Here is a 22,390-nt window from a genome sequence, read left to right as displayed (position 1 = left end):
CTCAGATGCCAAACATCTAAAATATCAAGTAAAATCAACCATCTGCTGTAAATGGACGATCTGAAGTTGTATGGAAAGACCCAGTCAGAAATCGAATCACTGCTAAACACTGTCCCTATATTCAGTAGCGATATAGCAATGGAGTTTGGACTAGACAAGTGTGCTGCATTAATAATGAACAGAGGGAAAATAACAAAAACGGAAGGAATAGAACTGCCCAGTGGAAGCAAGATCAAGAACCTGGAAGAGAAAGAACCTTACAAATACTTGGGCATTCTCCAGGCTGATAACATTGCACACACAGAAGTTAAAAGAAAAATTGGAAGTGAATACATCAGGAGAGTTCGAAAAATCCTCGAGTCCAAACTCAATGGCAGGAACACCATACAAGCCATAAACACCTGGGCTATACCTGTTATCAGATACACTGCAGGAATAATAGACTGGACCCAGGCGGAGCTAGAGACGCTAGATCGTAAGACCAGGAAAATCATGACCATCAATCATGCTCTGCACCCCCGCAGTGATGTCGATAGGCTATACCTCCCTCGCAGCTCAGGTGGAAGAGGAATGCTGCAAGTCCATCAAATAGTAGAGGAGGAGAAAAGAGGCCTTGAAGAATATATAAAGGACAGTGAAAAAGAAGCACTTCAAATGGTCAATAATGCGAAACTATTCAACACCAATGAAACAAAGCAGGCCTACAAGAAAGAACAAGTCAAGAACCGAGCAGAAAAATGGAAAAATAAGCCACTGCATGGTCGATATTTGCACAATATAACTGGAAAATCAGGCATCACCAAGACCTGGCAATGGCTTAAGAATGGCAACTTGAAGAAAGAAACAGAGGGTTTAATACTGGCTGCACAAGAACAGGCACTAAGACCAAATGCAATAAGAGCCAAAGTCGGAAAATCCACAACAAACAGCAAGTGCCGCCTTTGTAAAGAAGCAGATGAAACCGTGGACCACCTAATCAGCTGTTGTAAAAAGATCGCACAGACTGACTACAAACAAAGGCATGACAAAGTAGCAGGGATGATACACTGGAACATCTGCAAAAAATACAAGCTACCTGTAGCCAAACATTGGTGGGACCATAAAATTGAAAAAGTTGAAGAAAATGAAGATGTAAAAATATTATGGGACTTTCGACTACAAACAGACAAACATCTGCCACACAATACAGGTACACCAGTTATAACTGTAGTCGAGAAGAAAGAAAAACAAGTCAAAATAATCGACATAGCAATACCAGGGGATAGCAGAATAGAAGAAAAAGAAATAGAAAAAATCACCAAATACAAAGATCTACAAATTGAAATTGAAAGGCTGTGGCAGAAAAAGACCAAAATAATCCCAGTGGTCATTGGCACCCTGGGTGCAGTTCCAAAAGACCTTGAAGAGCACCTCAACACCATAGGGGCCACAGAAATCACCATCAGCCAATTACAAAAAGCAGCTTTACTGGGAACAGCCCATATTCTGCGACGATATCTATAACAATTGACAATAAAATTCTGGCATCCCAGGTCCTTGGGAAGGACTCGATGTCTGGATAAAACAAACCAGTCAATAACACCTGTCTGACTGTGTAAACAAGAAATAATAATATTAATAATAATTTTTTTAAAGCCTGATGGAAAAGCCAGGTCTTCAGTGACCATCAAAAGGTAGACAGGCTGGGTGTCCAGCAGATCTTGCAGGGCATGGAGTTCTACATCTTAGGATCAGTCATAGAGAGAGCCCTCTCATATCACACTGCCAACCTAACTTTTGGAAGATGGAGGAATGCATAAGAGGGCCCTCCCTGACTGATCGTAGTGGATGGGCAGGTTCCTTAGAGGGGTGCTGAGTCCCCTAAACAAGTTGTTTGTTTATGTATTAACTCATTTGTATGTCACCTTCCCTCAGGCTGGCATATATGCATATTCACATTTTAGCAAATAACCTTATGAGGTAGACTAGATTGAGAAGTAGTGACTGGCCCGAGGTCACTCAACAAGTTTCATGGTTGGATGTGGCCCAGATTCTGGGTCCTCCTATTCCAAACCCAAGACTCGATCCACTGATTGTGCCAACCATCTTGATTAGGGAGAAGCTTGCAGTATCCATCCAGTGACCATGTGTGCCGTCTTTGAGGCTGGTTGCAACTTGGAACCTGTACACATACAATTTCCAGGTTCTAACATGGATATTGGCTTCCATACACAAATCTACCTAACTGGATCAGGATGCGCATTTCCCTGCTGTATCATCCTGGCACACAAATGGAATAAAATGATATTATTAGCAGACTGAAGAGGCCACCACTGAGCATTGCTAGTCTTCTCCTAATTTCATCTTTACAAAGCCCAGTTAGTTAGGCTTCTGTGGGGGAAATACATTTCAGCCAAATCAACTGTATGTGTCATCTCTTGAGAGCAGGTGAATTTCTACAATTATTAAAACAGCATCAGACTCTTTGTCCATCATCCTCTTAACCCTTTGATGTGTAGAGATGGCTGTGGTGCTTACTAAATTCATTTAAAAGTGCCTTTGAGTCTTGCATCACTTTGTTCTTTGCATTAATAATGCCAGGAATAATCCTGCTTGATTTGCAACATTTAAGTTGAGTAGCTTATATCTTTTGAACCAGTGGCAGCTCAGAACACTCTCTAAAGGGGTAGGTGCAATTTATCACATCCAAGTCCATGGAGATGCAACACACCCAATAAAGGTGGACAGCCAGCCTGTCTTGTAAGTTGAAAGTCAGGTGAGTGGCTGCTTTTCTCAGATGTGCAAATCAAGGATGTTTGTGCATAAATGGAGGATTTCTTTTTCTATTTAAGAAAAATTCTTGATGGGGGAAATAAAATACATTGAACCCCTCTCCCCCCGCCCGATCTCTAGGCAGTTGCATATGAGCCCTGTAGATGGCTGAATATAGATATAAAATGCACTAGGTGGCGAAGCACCTGTGTAGAACCAGACTAAGACTGCACCAGTGCTTGCCAGGGAGGAATTTTGATGTCCAACCCACAGAAGCACTCTGTGCCACCTGAAAATGCATCCCTGAGGGCTGCACAACCCTCTGAGACATATTTTTGGATAGCACAGAGAGCTTTGGAGGAAGTTTGCTGAAAGTACCCTCCACCCACTGCATGAGCAGTTGAGCTGAGTTAGCTGAACTCTTCAGAGGCGCCATATGCTTCTCCAGTAGCACCAGTGCTTTGCTAGTTTGAATGCCAGCCAGTGAACTTAGTTCAGTGATTCTACTTGTCTAACCATCATCTGAGTTTTGCAGTCTCCCCAGTATCCTTTGTCCACCATTTAGAATGCAAAGTGCTAAAATTAATATCAGGAATAAAATTTCCTAATTGTTCTCTCCCCCTGCCCCACCCCATTAAACCATCATTGGAGGAAACGAATCTATACCCCGCATGGACCAACCTTCCTTAAGGAAATAGTTTCTTCACTAAGTATGATTGTATTACTAGGATGATTACACATTGCCTTGGAAAGCTTTTTTATGAGACCACCACAACAATGATAGTTTGTTCAGGTTATTCACTAAGCAAATGTCAAATGTGTGACAAACTAAATGCAGGTGGCAATTGCTCTTCAAAAATATGGAGTGGGCACTCTCCTGTTTGACACACACACACACACACACACACACACACACATTCTCCCTCCCTCCCTCCCTCCCTCTCTCTCTCTCACACACACACACACACACACAAACTATCTACTCAGTTAATGCTTTTGTCATTCATTACTGTTTCAGATTCTGACTTTCCACAGAGAAAAATCAAAGTTATTTGGGGACATGAGTTACCAATATGATGTACAGTGAGGTGAACTCTTTAACTATAGGAATTTACTATTGCTTGTGCTGAAAAGGCTTTTGCTACTCAAAACACACCAAGATATTTCAAACAAAAATGCAACTGACAACTCAAGAGTATTTCTAAAAATCATGGTTTACAAAAATATAATGATTTCTACTGGAGATTTTGAGGATTGTTCTTTACATTCGAGTCCATACAATTGTGTTGTTCAATGGTTCTGGAGGTCTTTTTCAGTTCAGTTCATCAAGTTTTGGTGGCATTTTTGAAAATCCGAACTGTTTGGTTTAGAATTGTCCCCAATGTTTGCATTCTTTTGAGCACAGAAAAAGTCCTGCCTAGTCTACTCCACAATGAAAGACAACAGATAATGATACATTTTAATTGATGAGAATATTATAAAAATTTTAACCCTGGTTGATGGATTCCAGTTAGGAATCAATCACTGTCTCTTAATTCTCTAATGAATCCAGCGATATAAGAAATGAAACATTGCTAAAAGTGCCCACACAGGAGATCCCAATTGACGGGAAGCCTTTTGATTTATTATACAAGAGATAAGATCGGCATGATACAGCATCCTGATGGTTTATGAGCCTATGAAAATCCTTGTAATGAAGGTTATTCTCAAACTCATAAAATTTCATATTCCAGTGTGTACTCTATCATCACCCTGTAATGTGAGACTCAGATTGATAAACATATTAATTATAAAAAGAATTTGCTGGGTTATCCAGGATGAGACACTTTGCAGATGGGAAGTTGAATGCAAAGGAATTGCCAGTAACAGCCACAGTACAGAGTGGTCTGCTCTAGCAGTCAATATTTTATGATTTTTAGCACTGAAAACTGAGGGGAATGTTTCATTGTGGATTTAGTATATTATTTGTTTAGATGGCTGGTAATGTAATCATGCTCAAAGCAAGCGGCATCTTGTAGTTCCATGGATATTTTGACTTCAGATCTTTGCATTACAGTGCATTCTCTCTGTGCATAAAAAGGGCTAAAGAATAATTCACATTCTGCACAAAACGAACACAAATTCTAAGATCTAGATATATTATGTACATTTACATGGAGAACATGAATTAAATCTTCTAGGCAAAGGAGGATGAACTGAGCAGAACAAGGTGGGCTCAGTTCCTGACTGCTGGAAGTCTGCCTTGGACTCTCTCCAGGGCTGGATCTACACATAGAGGTACAGACTGAGGGAAAGCTTGAGGAGCAATTCATTTTTTATTGCAATTCAGTTACATTTCTGAGAGGTGGGGGGTGGTGGCAGAAAGAAACGGGTGGGGGGAGATACAAATTATTCCATTTGGTGACAAGGGGTGGGGGAAGGAGAAGTTCAGTAAACCAAGGGAGGGGGACTTCTCAAATGCTTAGGGGGCAATCTGAACCCCTGTCTACACTTATCACAGAACAAAGGTCAAACTACATGTTATGAGAAAGGCATGCTTAACACTTTCATACTGGATTTTTAAAACCAGAAATAACAGCTGAGGGGTCTCTGATCTGGGACAAAGCCATGGCACTGAGGAGCGAGGCATTAGCCTTTACCCCCAACATGGTCCAGACCAGGTCTCCCACATCTGCAATATCCTCCAAGAGGAAAGGAAGTGAGGCCAAGAAATAATGGCTGGTGTGCAGCCTCATGCGGAAGCGGTCACTGGAGAGCGTGTGTGGTGTTTTGGGTTAATCCATTCCTCGATCCAGGCCAGTTTTTGAATGATGCTTTAGTTACTTGTATTCCAGTCCTGGAGTAGAGGCGGGGCTAACAAACAGCCAGCAGCAAGAGCACTGAAGGCAGGCTGCACTTGCCTCTCTGTAAATAATATTGATTGCAATAAATCATTAATATTCCTGAATCTGTCATGTCCTTGCATACCACAACACTTACCTCTAGATTCTCAAGTATGCACTAACTGGCCACTTAAGCTAAGAGCCTCCATCCCAGCCATATAATTCAGGCAGTTCAGTGCCTGCTTACCCTTCCTATGCAGCCAGCCACCTTGGGGTCATGCATCTCACCTGCACTGGCACTGAGGTGAGCTTTTGCCTACTCTGCACTGTTATGGGTCTTGGACAACAGAACTTTTTATTGATTGATTTGATTTGTATACTGCCCTTCCAAAATGACTCAGCAGAACTTGCTGTTGAATTGACCTCTAAATATATTTCTGAAATAAGATGGTATGACTGAGGAAATTTTTAGTCTTTAAAGTATACAATTGTATGAACAGATGTCAAGTATGCACCTAATGTTTAAGTATGCACTTAAGAGCCACTGTATATGTCAGCCTTCATCTGTAGAAAATAAATTTCACGGTGAGAAAAAAGGCCTCTTCTGTGAGCAGAGGAGAATGAATGCGTTTGGGCTTCTGCAAAAATGATGAGCTGCATGGAAATCCCATCTGATGTTGAGATTGATTAGTTATTCAATATTTTCCCGTGCCAGTGTGCATGAACTTCAGCTTCCTTTCCCCTCTTTCTGTGGGAGAATGGAGAAAGGCTTCATATTGTAACAGACAAGGCATTGTCAATTAAGTATCACCTTCAATTTCCTTGTTTATGATCCTGTGGATACTAAGCATCAATAATTTCTGCCCTCCAAGTTGTCACAAGGAAGATTGATTGTGCGTGTCATCCTTGATATGAAGACATTTAAATGAAATCACACCCTTCCGTCTACATCAACTGGGCTTTCTGCAAAGCAAAAACAACTCTAATCTCTTACAAATGTGCAACTGGCATTGGCAAAGGAAAAGTGCCTTCCCTTTCAATGCATAACATATCTTTTGTTTTGGCTAGGCGGTGGCCGTATGGGGCTGGAAGTCCCTAGATAAAATTTTGCTTCTGTCTGTGGTGTGTTACTAGCCTCTCAGCCTCACCTCCATCAATACTGATAACAAAACTGATCTCCTGTGTCTGGGTGGGGGCAGGGGACAGGCAGCATCCTTCTGAGTGCTTCTGGGATTATTAGTTTTTCTAAGGCTGTAGCTATAGCAGAGACCTATCCCTGAGTTGTGCAAGTGCTTCTGGGACTGCAGCCTCAGAAGAAGAAGAAAAAACCTACTGATTGCAGAAGAACACCAGGATATTCATGGATGTAGAAGAGGAGTTAAAGAAAAAATAAGTTGCTTTTAAGCTGAAGCCACTGAAGTCAACCACTTGGTTAAAGTGGTTAAAAGAAAGGAGTGCTGGTCTTGTGGTAGCAAGCATGACTCATCTCCTAGCTAAGCAGGCTCTGCCCTGGTTGCATTTGAATGGGAGACCACATGTGAGCACTGTAAGATATTCCCCTCAAGGGATGGAGCCACTCTGGGAATGGAGTGGCAGCTAACTATGGTGCTCCCTCTGCAGCAAAGAGGACTCTTTTCTCGGACCCACCCAGTCACAGAAAAGGGTGGGGGGAGGCAGCAGCAAGCGGGGACAGAGTCCAACAAACATGTTGGGATTTTGCAGTGACATGATACAGCACAACTATTGAAGGGGCATTGTGGGCCCTCCCAGCAGTGCCACTGTCAGGTTTTATTGAGTCTTTTTGAAATACAATGTTTTGGGCCATGCACAGGCCTGGTGTTTAGAATTCGTATGTAACTACTACTTTTATGTCTTGTACACAAATTCCTTCTTCTGAATTTGGGAAGATAGGAGACACAGTGGCAACCTAGAGATGAGCAGCTGTCCTGCCCTCTCTTTCTGCCTCCTGTCCAAGGAAGGCTGCACAAAACCGAATCCCAGATTCTTCAATATATAGCCCAGTGCCCTCCAAAATCAAGCAGGGTCTGTAATAAAAGATAGGCTGAGGACAGGCTTTCTTGCACAAGCCTTCATGTTTCTTACAGTTCAATATCACCCATCCTGCAAAGAGTTCAGAGTAGTGCACCGCCGTGCATTGCTTTTCCTCATTCTATTTTCATAAGAATCATATGAAGTAGATAAGGCTGGGAGACCGTGATTCCTGGAGGTTACTAAGTCAACTTAGTGGCTAAATGCACATTTGGACCCAAGTCTCCCTGTTCCAAGACTTCAGTAGAAGTAAAGCATATCAAGAACTGTGGGAGAACTAGAAAAAGGGGCTGACTCAGGGAGGAGAGCTGGTCTTGTGGTAGCAGGCATGACTTGTCCCCTTAGCTAAGCAGGGTCTGCCCTGGTTACATCTGAATGGGAGACTTGATGTGTAAACACTGTAAGATATTTCCCTTAGGGCAGGGTTGGGGAACCTTGGCCCTTCAGCTGTTTTTGGACTACAACTCCCATAATCCCCAGCCACAGAGGCCAATAGCAAGGGATTATGGGAATTGTAGGCCAACATCTGCAGGAGGGCCAAGGTTCCCCACCCCTGCCTTAGGGGATGGAGCTGCTCTGGGAAGAGCAGAAGGTTCCAAGTTCCCTCCCTGGCATCTCCAAGATAGGGTTGAGAGAAATTCCTGCCTGCAACCTTGGAGAAGCCGCTGCCAGTCTGTGTAGACAATACTGAGCTAGATGGACCTATGATATGACTCAGTATATGGCAGATTCCTATGTTCCTACGATCTGACTATCATTGACTGCTTGTCAGTGTTGACAATACATGGTTAAAAGGACCATTACAAAGAAAATAGATCCAGTATAAAGGATGTAGAGCCAAGCGTGGTGTAGTGGTTAGAGTGCTGGACTAGGACCGGGGAGACCCAAGTCCAAATCCCCATTCAGCCATGATACTAGCTGGGTGACTCTGGGCCAGTCACTTCTCTCTCAGCCTAACCTACTTCACAGGGTTGTTGTGAGGAGAAACCTAAGTATGTAGTACACCACTCTTGGCTCCTTGGAGGAAGAGTGGGAAATAAATGTAATAATAATAATAATAATAATAATTATTATTATTATTATTGGTCATTGATTTTTTCATTCAGATATTTATTTTTAAAATGCAATGAGCAAGTGGAGTACACAGTTAACAATCAATGGCGAGACACTTGGACAGGTTAGCATTAGAAGAGGTATTTTCCATGGGGACTCACTATCCCCTCTGTTTGTAATCGCCATGATTCCACTTTCACAAATACTAAACAAAACAGGCCTCAGATGCCAAACATCTAAAACATCAAGTAAAATCAACCATCTGCTGTACATGGACGATCTGAAGTTGTATGGAAAGTCCCAGTCAGAAATCGAATCACTGCTAAACACTGTCCCTATATTCAGTAGCGATATAGCAATGGAGTTTGGACTAGACAAGTGTGCTGCATTAATAATGGAAAAATAAAAACCCCAGAAGGAATAGAACTGCCCCAGGGGAAGCAAGATCAAGAACCTGGAAGAGAAAGAACATTACAAATACTTGGGCATTCTCCAGGCCGTTAACATCGCACACACTGAAGTTAAAAGAAAAATTGGAAGTGAATACATCAGGAGAGTTAGAAAAATCCTCAAGTCCAAACTCAATGGCGGGAACACCATACAAGCCATAAACACCTGGGCTATACCTGTTATCAGATACAGTGCAGAAATAATAGACTGGACCCAGGCAGAGCTAGAGACGCTAGATCGTAAGACCAGGAAAATCATGACCATCAATCATGCTCTGCACCCCCATAGTGATGTCGATAGGCTATACCTCCCTCGCAGCTCAGGTGGAAGAGGAATGCTGCAAGTCCATCAAACAGTAGAGGAGGAGAAAGATGCCTTGAAAAATATATAAAGTACAGTGAAGAAGATGCACTTCAAATGGTCAATAACGAGAAACTATTCAACACCAATGAAACAAAGCAGGCCTACAAGAAAGAACAAGTCAAGAACCGAACAGAAAAATGGAAAAATAAGCCACTGCATGGTCAATATTTGCATAATATAACTGGAAAATCAAACATCACCAAGACTTGGCAATGGCTTAAGAATGACAACTTGAAGAAAGAAACAGAGGGTTTAATACTGGCTGCACAAGAACAGGCACTAAGACCAAATGCAATAAGAGCAAAAGTCGGAAAATCCACAACAAACAGCAAGTGCCGCCTTTGGAAAGAAGCAGATGAAACAGTGGACCACCTAATCAGCTGTTGTAAAAAGATCGCACAGACTGACTACAAACAAAGGCATGACAAGGTAGCAAGGATGATGCACTGGAACATCTGCAAAAAATACAAGCTACCTGTAGCCAAACATTGGTGGGACCATAAAAATGAAAAAGTTGAAGAAAATGAAGATGTAAAAATATTATGGGACTTCTGACTACAAACAGACAAACATCTGCCACACAATACACCAGATATAACTGTAGTCAAGAAGAAAGAAAAACAAGTCAAAATAATCGACATAGCAATACCAGGGGATAGCAGAATAGAAGAAAAAGAAATAGAAAAAAACCACCAAATCCAAAGATCTACAAATTGAAATTGAAAGGCTGTGGCAGAAAAAGACCAAAATAATCCCAGTGGTCATTGGCGCCCTGGGTGCAGTTCCAAAATACCTTGAAGAGCACCTCAACACCATAGGGGTCACAGAAATCACCATCAGCCAATTACAAAAAGCAGCTTTACTGGGAACAGCCTATATTCTGTGACGATATCTATAACAATTGACAATAAAATTCTGGCATCCCAGGTCCTTGGGAAGGACTCGATGTCTGGATAAAACAAACCAGTCAATAACACCTGTCTGACTGTGTAAACAAGATAATAATATGAATTTGTCCCCAAGGTTATTTTCAAGATTATCATCTGTGAATGTTTGCATATATTTGTTATGCCTATTGATCACTATTAGTAAAGTGGAATGATATGGTCAGAAGCATGGTAGCTCTGAGTACTAGATTCCAGGGAAACAAATAATGGGGTTTTTAATGGGTGAGCTTCCTTTGGCTCAATTCAGAATTGTATTGGTATTTATGAACATTCTTGGTGCAGAAGAAGGCAACCAAGATGATCAGGGGCCTAGAGCACCTTCCTTATGAGGCAAAGCTACAACTCCTGGGGCTTTTTAGTTTAGAAAAATGATGACTGCGGGGAGACATGATAGAGGTCTATAAAATCATGCATGGTGTGGAGAAAATTGATAGAAAGAAAATATTCTCCCTTTCACATAACACTAGGACCAGACGTCACCCCATGAAATTGATTGTTAAGAAATTTAGGACCAACAAACAGAAGTACTTTCTCTCACAAAACATAATCAACTTGTGGAATTCTCTACCACAAGATTTGGAGATGGCCAACAACTTGGATGGTTTTAAGAGGGGTTTGGATAACTTCATGGAGGACTATCAATGACTTCTAGTCTGAGGGCTATAGACCATCTCCAGCCTCAGAGGCAGGATGCCTCTGAGTACCAGTTGCAGAGGAGTAACAGCAGGAGAGAGGGCATGCCCTCAACTCCTGCCTGTAGGCTTCCAGTGGCATCTGGTGGGTCACTGTGTGAAACAGGATGCTGGACTAGATGGGCCTTGGGCCTGATCCAGCAGAGCCGTTCTTATGTTCTAGTATATGGAAGAAGTTCATGTGTTTGCTGAGAGTTTTTTCCCTTTAGTAATGCTGGTGTATGCAGGTTTGTGGTGGCATATGTACACCTATTACCATATCTGGCCCCTAAGAATTGCAGTTTGGCTACATCTGCCTTGTGCCCATCCCACAGCATCACCCATGATGAAGAGATGCTTGGGAAATCATTTCCCCTCCAACTACAGGCAGATCCCAGGAACCAGAGTGAGTTTTAGATCTGGATAAGGGACAACAATAATATAAAAAGAAATAATAACTAGAATGGCCCAGAGCTCTGCATTGCATCAGACCCACCAGATCCACTGGACCTGAATTGCCCTGTTTCAGGAATTGGCAGAGCTCTGTCCATCACAAAAGTAGAGAGTCATTTGGAAGTGTTAGAAGGCTTCCTGCTGTTGCAGTGATCTCCTCTAGAGATCGAACAGCTCTTCTGGACTCTCACTGCCTTCTCACCCTCCTTTAACAGTGACCAGGTGGGGGCAGAGGACAGGCTGTGCTGCTTTACCTGTACTCTAATGGCAACAAGAACACATAAGGAATTTTTCTTTTCTGTTCTTTAACTTTCCTTTGAGAACCTTATGAGTGAAATGGCTTCTGGGGAATGGAGTCCCTCCCCCCCACCCCCACCCCCTCATAAGAACATAAAAACGTAAGAACAGCCCTGCTGGATCAGACCCAAGACCTATCTAGTCCAGCATCCTGTTTCACATGGTGGTCCACCAGATGCCTCCGAGAAGCCCATAGGCAAGAGCTGAGGGCATGCCTTCTTCCTGCTGTTGCTCCTCTGTGTAATATTTAGAACTGGAGGTGGTCTATAGCCCTCAGACTAATAGCCATTGATAGACGTCCTCCATGAATTTATCTAAGCCCTTCTTAAAGCCATCCAGGCTGGTGAATGTCACCACATTTTGTGGCAGAGAATTCCATAGGTTAATTATGTGTTGTTTGAAAAAGTACTTCCTTTTGTCAGTCTTACATTTCTTAGCAGTCAGTTTCATGGGATGACCCCTCGTTTTAGTGTTATGTGAGAGGGAGAAAACATTCTCTGTCTCCACTCTCACCACACCATGCATAAGTTTATAGGCCTCTATTGTGTCACCCCTCAGTTGTCTTTTTTCTAAACTAAATAGCCCTCATAAGGAAGGTGCTCTGGGGCTCCTTCCAAGCTCTGTCACACATTTCCCTACTAAACTCCATGAAAAACTCTTATGTACCTGTTTACTAATTTCTGCTCGCATAGCTCTGATCACTAAGTACCCAGATCACTTCTTCTTATGTAGAGAGTAGACTTAAAATTGAGGCAACCAGGCTCAACAGGAATGTGTCACCTCCCACCAGGTGTGACTCACCTCAGCCCTAGCTGACTCCTCCCACAGGCAAAAGAGAAACTAAAACTGAAAGCCACACAGCCACCAAAACAAGCCCTGACAAAAAACAAACACAGATACTTGGACTTTCCCCCTAAAGAGATACCAGCCCCTCAGAATCTCCCCTCGACTCCTGTTTGTTTGAATGGGGGGGGGGGGACTTGTTTGGTTTTTTTTTTTAGAAAAGTTTGCTGCCTTCTCAGGTCTGCTTCTCTTCCCAGAGTACGCTTCATGATGTTGCCATGACTACAACGTCGGGCGGGGGGGCGGGGGCGGATACCAATCCCAGAAGCACTGGCCCTACTCACAGGATCTAAATGGAAAGTTAAAGTGGGGGGAAACCTTTTAAACTTCCAAACAATGGAACTATGTGTGCATGCTCCTTTTGGAGATGAAGCAATGCAGATGAACCCTGCTCCCACCCCATCACAGGTAAAGAAGAATGAGGCAAGAGGGGAGGGTCTGACAGTGGTGTCAGATTCTGACCCAACCCAACACGGCTCAACAGTTGGGATGGGCTGACATGGCCACCCAACAGTGCTACTCTTGTGCGGGGTTGTGTCGGAATCTGATGTTTATTCAGTGCACAGGCCTAGATAAGACACACACAGACAAAAGGCAGTTTGGTCAGATGGTACATTCAGGTAGTTCACAGTAATCAATGAGTTTTCATCAAGAGTAAGGGACTGACATTAAATCACTTCTGCACATGTGCCTACAAAGCAGTTAGCTTTGGGCCCCTGGTCTGCTGACTGTCCATGTGCAGCATCTCATTTCACACTATGAGGAAATTCTGGGTGCAATGGCACTCAGTTTGTAATATAGCCAAGCATTCTAAGTGGAACAAATATGTATACTGAACCAGATATTTGTGACTTTGGGGGCCATCACTATGGGAGAAGGTGACTGTTTTTCCAAAGGTATTGCAGGGCTGGACTAGACGTAATGCTGGCCTGGGTCTGATCCAGCAGGGCAGATTTTATGTTAGTTTTCCGGATGAATCGTTGCTGAGAGAGCTATCATCCATGAGTATGTCTTAAAAGGCACCTAAGGTAGAGGCCACTCCCACCACTTGTGCTAGTGAATTTTAGGCATGAATTATGTGCTGTATGAAATAGTACTTTTGTCAGTCCTGGACCTACTTCCCACCAATATAACTGGATGGCCATATCTCTTGTCCACTTTCCACACACTGTGCAAAGTGTAGACATATCTATCATCGCTCTCCCTTAGCCATTATTTTATCTGTACTAAAAAGCTGCAGATGCTTTTTTGCCCTGCCTTGTAAGGAGGTGCCCCAAGCCCTTGATCACTTTGGTTGCTCTTTTTCTTTTTTTTGGACACCTTTTCCAGTCCTTTAGTCTTTATTTCTCCTCCCTGGGCCTCACATGCCTTCTCCCTTTTGGCATCTTCCTTCCTCACCCCACCCCCAACAGATTAAAGGTCATCATGGTTTTTATTCCAAAAATGAATGAATCTCGGTACAATGTAATCCCAAATCTAGATTCCTGACCCTGTTGTTTTATGAGAGCTGGGGCCTCCCTCCTTTCAGACCTGGATTCCTCTGACTCCTTTGACACGCTTCACTAGAGCTAATAGCTTCCTATTACCAGTTACAATTTAGCATCTGAGCCAGGAGCTGGAGGAAGAAGAGGGGGGAGAGAAGAGTGTAAATTATACGGCATTGCGGTGAACAAAGGTTTTATTTCTCCTGAGCACAACTCTTTGATAGGAAAACGGGGGAGACAAATGTGTTGCTAATTTAATTAAGTAGTATGAGATTGCAAGGTCTGCAGATGCCATTTAGGGCTGGATTAATCAAGAGCAGGTGATGAAAATGAATAGTCACACATAATGTTAGCATTTTTAACAATCCGACACAGTCTAATGGAATCAAGTGCCAGTTAACAACAGGGCTCAGTTTTGCTTGCTAATCCAAATTCATCTCCACTTTCTCTCTGCACATTTCACGTGAATCAAGAGCTCACCACTTTTGCTGCTTTCTGTACATTTATCTGGGGCAGCCTTAGCTATTTTTAATATTTGCACAACATCAGGTTTTCCTCCCCCTATCTTGGACCAGAAAGGAGAAATGCAATCCACAGGCTTTAAGAGAAGGAATGCATTAATACAGATTAAATGTTGCATAGAACAAGTCTGGGGATATCAAGTGGGAAGGAGGACCCTTTGGTGGAGGACCCTTTGGTGGAGGAAAGTGTTAGAACAGATAGGACATCTCACTTTGGGTGCAATTCAGAGACACTGAGTCCCACTTTACAGCACATGTACATAGAGGGGCTTTCAAAACAGTTAAATGTGAATCCATAGCAATGGTCTTATTGAGTATAGGATGCTTCCACATTAACCATTTTCTTTGTTACTGACAACATTTACCCATTCATTGATCCTTGAGAATCCAGAAGAGATTAATCATGAAGCAGTGGCGGCTGGTGCCGCTGGTGCTGGTGGGGCAAAGGCTGTGCCAGGCGGGTGCAGAATGAGCCGCAGTTGCCTCTCTCTTTCTCTCCTCTTGCTCATCCTGCCCTGGCTGTGTGTCACTCTCTTTCTGCCTCTCTTTGCCCTGCCCCCAGCTTTCACTGGAGCTTCATGAGCTGGTTAATTGCCAGGGTTGCGGAATCTGGTAGGATCACCCCGTGGAGCTCCAGTTAAAGCAGGTGCAGGTTGTGTGCCTGTCCCTCCCTGATGAGTGACTGTTTTCATTATTATACTAATTATACTGGCTGAAATCCTGCACAGGGTACACTGGCAATCCTCAGCTGCCAGCACTGCTGTGTGCATATAAAACAACACCCACAGTGCCGTGCAAGAATGCTCTTGTGCTAATACCTCCAGTTGTACAAACACATTTGTGCAATGGACATCACACAGCACAACTGTGTTTATGCAAATAGGGATATTAGCACAATGGTAGTGTTGTGCAACACTGCAGTTGTTGCTTTAGATGCAAGCAGCAGCAAAAGCAACGTGTTGAAAACTGCACTTTGCATGGGATGTCAGCCACTATAAATTTTTCACCCCTATAGTAGTGAACTAGTAGCCATGGATAGACCTGCTCTCCATGAATTTCTCTAAGCCCCTTTTAAAGCCATCCAAACGAGTGGTCATCACCACATCCCAAGGCAAACAATTCCATAGCTCTTACAGCTCCATGGCAAAGAATTCCACCTGTTCTTACAGATTTGTGAAATTCTGGGGATTCAGCCATTGGCTCTAACAATGTGGCCCTCTGTAACAGGCAGCAGAATTTGGCTTAATAGACACACAATATTGAACTCTGTGGACCAATATGGATGAAGTGACATATTATTTTTGAACAGAAGAGATCTGTCACAGTCTTCTTATTAAGCCCACCCGTTGTTGATCTTCAGTGATCTCCTGGTGACTAAGTTTGGACCACAATTGAATACAACATCCAACACTGCTGGTCACCTTGTTGCCTCTAGGTAGAGACAGAATGCTACAAGGGAATAAGCATACAAACATTGCATGTTTGCAGCTGGAATAACTCAGTGTACAATAATGAAACGGTGATAACTCTGCTATTAAAGTCCCCCAACAGTTCTAGGATAATTAAAAAAGAATCTCTGTTCTTCCTTTGTTAGATGTTGCTATGCAAAATAATGTAATTAATTAAAAATCCCTCAAAACAAGATAGAATTTTGAACTTCTCTCCTCTCTGAACTGACTCTTCTCAGGAGTCAGAGAAGAAACAATTCTAATTAAGTGTCCACTGGAATCCTTTTTTTAAAAAAAGGCATCATATGTCCAGGTCTCTTTGTTATAGGCATGCCATTTACCTGCAAAGGAATAGAAAAAAGCCCTCCGTTTCCACGAGTGTCACAAGACCTTGCAATTGTAGCCAAAGAGAAACTGGCAATGTTGCAATACTTCCAGTGGTGAATGGTGTTGTTTTTCTTTTCCTTTAAGAAAACTTGAATCACATGATTGCCCTGCACGACATCACAAATCTCCCATCTCTGTTTTGTTGGCCTTATATGCATGAATAATTTTCCCAGTACTTGTTTGTAGCACAGCCGGAGAAAGAGAGAATTACTCCCTCACAATCTCTTGTTGTCCTCAATCAGCATTCTGTTGGCTTGAGCTGGCTTACAACGGTGTAAAGACATCGGTGGCATGTGTTATAATATATTGAGCATTGTCCTCTTGAAGAACGCACGAAAGAAAGAACATTGTTCAACCAGGGAGCAATTCATTGGGTTTTTCCCAGAAACTCTTGGGTCAAGTTTTTATAGGCCTATTTGATTTTCAAATTCTTTTTCCTCCCCTTTTTCCTCCCAGTGCGCCATAGTGTCCAAACTTGTCTACATTTACTTCTCATGTTTTGTGCATGGTAGATGTCCTTTAAAAAGAGTATCTCAAATAAGTCTTTATTCTTGTTTTGTTGGCTCTTCTTCTGTGTTTTCATGAACTCTGGCCCCGGCCATGGCAACTGCAAGAAAAATGTTAACATTGATTGACAGGATTGAAAAAGCCTCCGTCCCTATCCGCATTTCAAACACTTGGAGAACAATGGGGTTTGGTGTGATTGAATTAATGAGATAGCGCAGACTGTCAAAAGAGCACACATACTTTACATAAACCTGATTATCTTTACATGGCAGAAATGAAAAAAAGAGAGAGAGAAGAAGCAGGGAGTAGAGGGTTGGCTTTCAGTCCTACCTCCAAAGGAGCCATCAAAGTGGATACTTTGGCACAGGGAGGTGATGTGCCGACTGGGGTTGGCCTTTCACTCCCCAACTGAGCCTGCTTAGCATACATCAGCCATGGTCTTTAACAAGTCTATTCAGGAAACTAGGCCCCAAACAACACTCTTTTCACCACTCTGCACCTCTCTTGCTGATTCCTCTCCCCTCCCAGGCGCCATTGTTTAACTTGAACTAAGCATACATTCCAACAATTAGACCTGATCTGGCTCCTCCTGCCCTAACTTAACCCCCAAAGACCGAGATGACTCATGACTATAACACACATTTAAAGAGGTGAGCCCCAGCTGGTGCTTCCTCGAAGGAACAGAATAACTATAGTGAGAAGAAAGCTTGAGGGGAAATATGTGCCCATGTATAGTTTGAAATAATATTTCAATCCTCTGGAAACTGTTTCAGCAGATGACAAGTGGCAAGGGTGTAAAACAGAACTAGCCATAATAACATTTGCCTTGAAATACTATCCTCTGCTTTCAAAATGGTGACCGTTAGCAGGCCTGCACAACGAGTTGTGGCTGACCAAGCTGAACACAGACCACCAGGAACTCTGTTCATGAAAGTTAGGAAATTTACCCTAGCACTTTTGGTGAAATTTGCTGCGCTCAGGGCCTTTTGGGGAGCAGAGATAATCTGATACTTCCATGGAGGGCCAGAAGTTTTGGAGTTGGAGGAGCAGCGATGCAATAGAATGGCATAGAGAGTGCCAGCGCGGTGTAGTGGCTAGAGTGCTGGACTAGGACCAGGGAGACCCGAGTTCAAATCCCCATTCAGCCATGAGACTTGCTGGGTGACTCTGGGCCAGTCACTTCTCTCTCAGCCTAACCTACTTCACAGGGTTGTTGTGAAAGAGAAACTTTAAGTATGTAGTACATCGCTCTGGGCTCCTTGGAGGAAGAGCGGGATATAAAATGTAAAAAAAAAAAATTAAATATGTTTCTGTAAATGAAAAATGTCATCTCTGTAAATGACATTGGCGGCAGCACTTCAAGAAGCACTTCAAGTGCCTCACAGATGCTAGTCACCATTTTCATTACTAGAATACCCTGGAAAGCATTATTCTCTGGAGCATTCTGGGAAAGAACATGGCAGGAACAAGAGTAGCCCTTAGGAATATAGGAAGCTGCCTTATACTGAGTCAGACAATTGATCCATCTAGCTCAGTATTGTCTGCACAGACTGCCAGCGGTTTCTTAAAGGTTTGAGGCAGGAATTTCTCTCAGCCCTATCTGGAAATGTCAGGAATGTAATTTGGAACCTTCTGCACGCAAGCATGCAGGTGCTTTTCCAAGCTTGGCCTGATCTCCTAATGGGAATGTCTCAGAGTGCTCACAGGTAGTCTCCCATTCAAATGAAAAACAGGGCAGACCCTGCTTAGCAAAGGGGACAAGTCATGCTTACTACCACAAGACCAGCTCTCCTCCTTGAAGCACTGCTGCTTCTGCCACTGTCAGTGGCACACCTAGGTAATTTTGGTGCCCGGACCTGAAGGGCTTTGGAGGCCCCCCCGCAAGGCCCCCCCACTGTGAAGCCCCCGTTAATTTTTTAAAAACTCAAACCTCTATTGGGGGGAGCCCTCCTGGGGGACCCATGTCCCGGGGGGCTTCTGCCCTGGGGAGCCGCACCGCTCTTTGCCATTTTTGCCGCTGCCCTGTGAGCGGCCAGGGAGTGCGGGTGAGATGAGCAGGCTTGACCTCCCCTGTGTTGGCAGCAGCCAGCAGCCGGCGCAGCAACTAGTGGGCCCGTCCGTCTGGGTCTAGCGTGCCTGGGCAGTGACATCACGGGCTTGTGATGCTCAATACTCCCACTGCACAGGCATGCTCAAGGCCCAGAGGATGGGCCCAGCAGGTACTGTGCCTGTCCCCGCCACCACTATGGGGGAGGTCAAGGCCTGCTCGGCTCACCCCCCACCCAGGCCACGCACATGGCGACAGTGAAAATGGAAAGGCATGGCGGCGCAGCAGCGGGGCAGGCGGGGGGGCAGCAGGAGGCCCTCCAGGACATTTGGAGGCCCCCTCACACCCAGGAGGCCACAGACCAGAGGCCCAAGGTCCAGGGGTAAGAACACCTCTGGCCACCATCTACAGAGAGAGAAGTGTTTATCTTTTTTAGAAGACAGGAAAAAAGCCAGCCTGATACCACCACTCATGTTTTTGCTGTCTGCCTGAGATTACAAAAACAGGAGTTGTGAAGCAAAACACTGGCAGGCCACAATATACGGTTGGTAGGCTGTATGTGGCTAGATCAGGTACAGGTCTTTAGGCCTGCCTTGTGATCTGGATGCCACTAAAAGTAAACATAATCCTAAACCTGTGAGTAACCACAGGTCATAACACACATATGAAAACATAATAAAACAGCATAAAACATAATTGCTAATACATCATGCTTAAAGAAAAACAGATAAGACATAATAAAACAGTTAAAAAACAGAATAACTAACTAAATATTATGCATGAAAATAAAGAGAGGTATAATCCTAAATACCTAACTGTAGTTACAACTCCGATGGGTACAACTTGATTAAGAGAGCTATTCCTAAAACTACAGCTTAGCCAGATGTGTACCAGGTCTAGGAGATACAGTTCTCTTCCTATATGCTTCCGGGCAAAATACAAAGTGCTGGTTATCACCTTTAAAGCCTTGAATGGCTCAGGTCCAGGTTACCTTAGAGAGCGTCTTCTTCTGCATGATCCTCACCACACATTAAGGTCATCTGAAAAGGTCCGCCTCCAGTTACCACTGGTACATCTGGTGGTGACTGAGAGATGGGCCTTCTCTGTAGCTGCCCTTGGGTTGTGGAATGCACTCCCAGCAGAAATCCATAGCTTGAGTTCATTGTGGGTCTTCAAGAGAGCCTTCAAAACCTATCTGGCCTGGCTTTCTAGGGTTTTTTAACTGTTTTAAATGTTTTAATTGTTAATTGATTTTAAAGTGTTTTAAAAATGGTTTTATATTGATTGGTTTTTAAATGGTTTTGTTTTTGCTGCTGTGCACTGCCCAGAGCCATTTGGATGGGGCGGTTTACAAATGTAATAAATACATAAAAATAAATAATAAATAACTTTAATAGACAATAAAGCAAAAATAGCCTCTTGATAACTAACATAAGGAAACACATCCATCAGCAAGTAATTAACACATTCTGTTTCAGAATCTGTGAATTGATCAGTGATCTGACCCAGTGTTTTCCCTCTAATTGTTCCATAAAAGAAGCAGTGTCGGATGTGATGTTTAATGTCCTCTTCTTGCCCGTGGTCTCAGAGGCAGAGGTTCTGTTCCATGGGAGCTTTGTGAAATCTACCCTCAAGATATGCTGAGGGCATGGTTTGCAAATGTAAACTGGTGAGGTTGAAAAGATACTGTGAACTGGATCCTTTCTTTGCCTCTTCAGCCAGAGGCTGGCGACAGCACACTACATAGACCTTAATGTTTCTTAGGGAATGTAGGTTGGTTTCTTTGTTTTGTTTTGTTTTTGCAGTGCCAGTAAGATCTTCCTTTCCTTTCACCTCAGCTGGTGTGCCACCACCGCTGGCCCAGCTAACAATTGGATTTAAAGGGAAGGGAGAAGGAGTTTGGCAATAAGTGGGATGAAAGGTGACTGGGTGAGATATGAGGGAATAAGATGGTTTAGGGGTTTCCTGGGGGAAGGTAAATCAAGTTGAATTCAGATTGGCTTGGAAACAAGTGGAAACATTTCCTACTTTTTGTGGAAAGGTCTTGGCTTGTTTATGAGTGCATCCAACCTGAATTGGAGGGGCATGTCTATAATAATGATCATCTCCCTTATAAGAGAGCAAAGAGGCACTTTTTAAAAGTGGTGATTCTCTTTATTTAGCAGGGGGAGAGCAACTGGTCCCATCCATCCCCAGCACAGCATTCCTCCAGTGGCTGTTGCTGGTACCTATCTTATGTTTCTTTTTTAGATAGTGAGCCCTTTGGGGACCTGGAAACATTTTAAATTACCCTTACACCCCTTCTTTATAAGAGGTTGCATCTCTGTGAAAATCAATGTTCTGGCCTAGCCTCCTTCCATGAAGAATCAGGTCAGCTGAGTGAAGCAGAGTGAAGAGGGCAGGTGGCGAATTGTGGACCATTTCTTTGGGGCAGAATGGCAGCCCATTCAGCACCCTCATCATCAATGGTCTGCAGATAATCAAAATGTTATCATGCTTCATGCTCAGAAGAACCTTGACTCACACAGAACTCAGGAGGTGTTTCTTCACACAGGTGGGTGATTTCCTTACCATAGCATTCCTAATCATTGGGTAAGTTCAGCTGTCATATGAGGGCTGGAATCTTTGATGGCCTTTAAGAAGACCTTGAAAATGCATTTCTTCTGTCAGGCCTTTAGCTGATGTTCTGTGGTTATTGATAGTTTTTAACTGGTTTTAAGTGTTTTAACTGTTCTTGTTTTTATCTGTTGTAATTATTACCTTGAGTAATAATAAATAGGTGGTATACAAAGGTACAAGTACCTGCTTCTATTCTCTGGATTTCTGATCAGGTTTTTATTTTAAAAAAATAAAAGAAGAGACCTGCTAGATCAGGCTAATGGGTCTATGATAGACTGGTAAAAGAATATTTTCCTGAGACACTACATAAAGCCCATCTAAAGGCTTATTCTGTGGCAATGCATGCAGTGAAGAAGCAATTCTGTTCTACACACATTGCATCCACAAGTTGGTGTCCAGCAGAGCTGTTCAGAGTTGCGAGGGGATTGACTCAGGTTCCATCTTCTCTGACTTTAGATCTGGATCTTTCAGCATCCTGCTGTGATGCTTTAAAAAACTTTTTGTGTGGATAAAATCTCTCGCATTTGAGCAGACTTGGACACCACAGTTTTGGTGGGATCAATTGTAGAAGTGTCCAGTAACTCCTCTGGTTCAATTAGAATAGATCAGAGGATGTGGATCTTGGAGGTGTTCACTTGTCTTTTGGATCCATGCCCAACCTGGTTTATAACATCTAGC

This window comes from Hemicordylus capensis, chromosome 4 (assembly GCF_027244095.1).
Source record: "Hemicordylus capensis ecotype Gifberg chromosome 4, rHemCap1.1.pri, whole genome shotgun sequence".
NCBI classification, from domain to species: Eukaryota; Metazoa; Chordata; class Lepidosauria; order Squamata; family Cordylidae; genus Hemicordylus; species Hemicordylus capensis.
Note: the sequence above shows the minus strand (reverse complement) of the source record.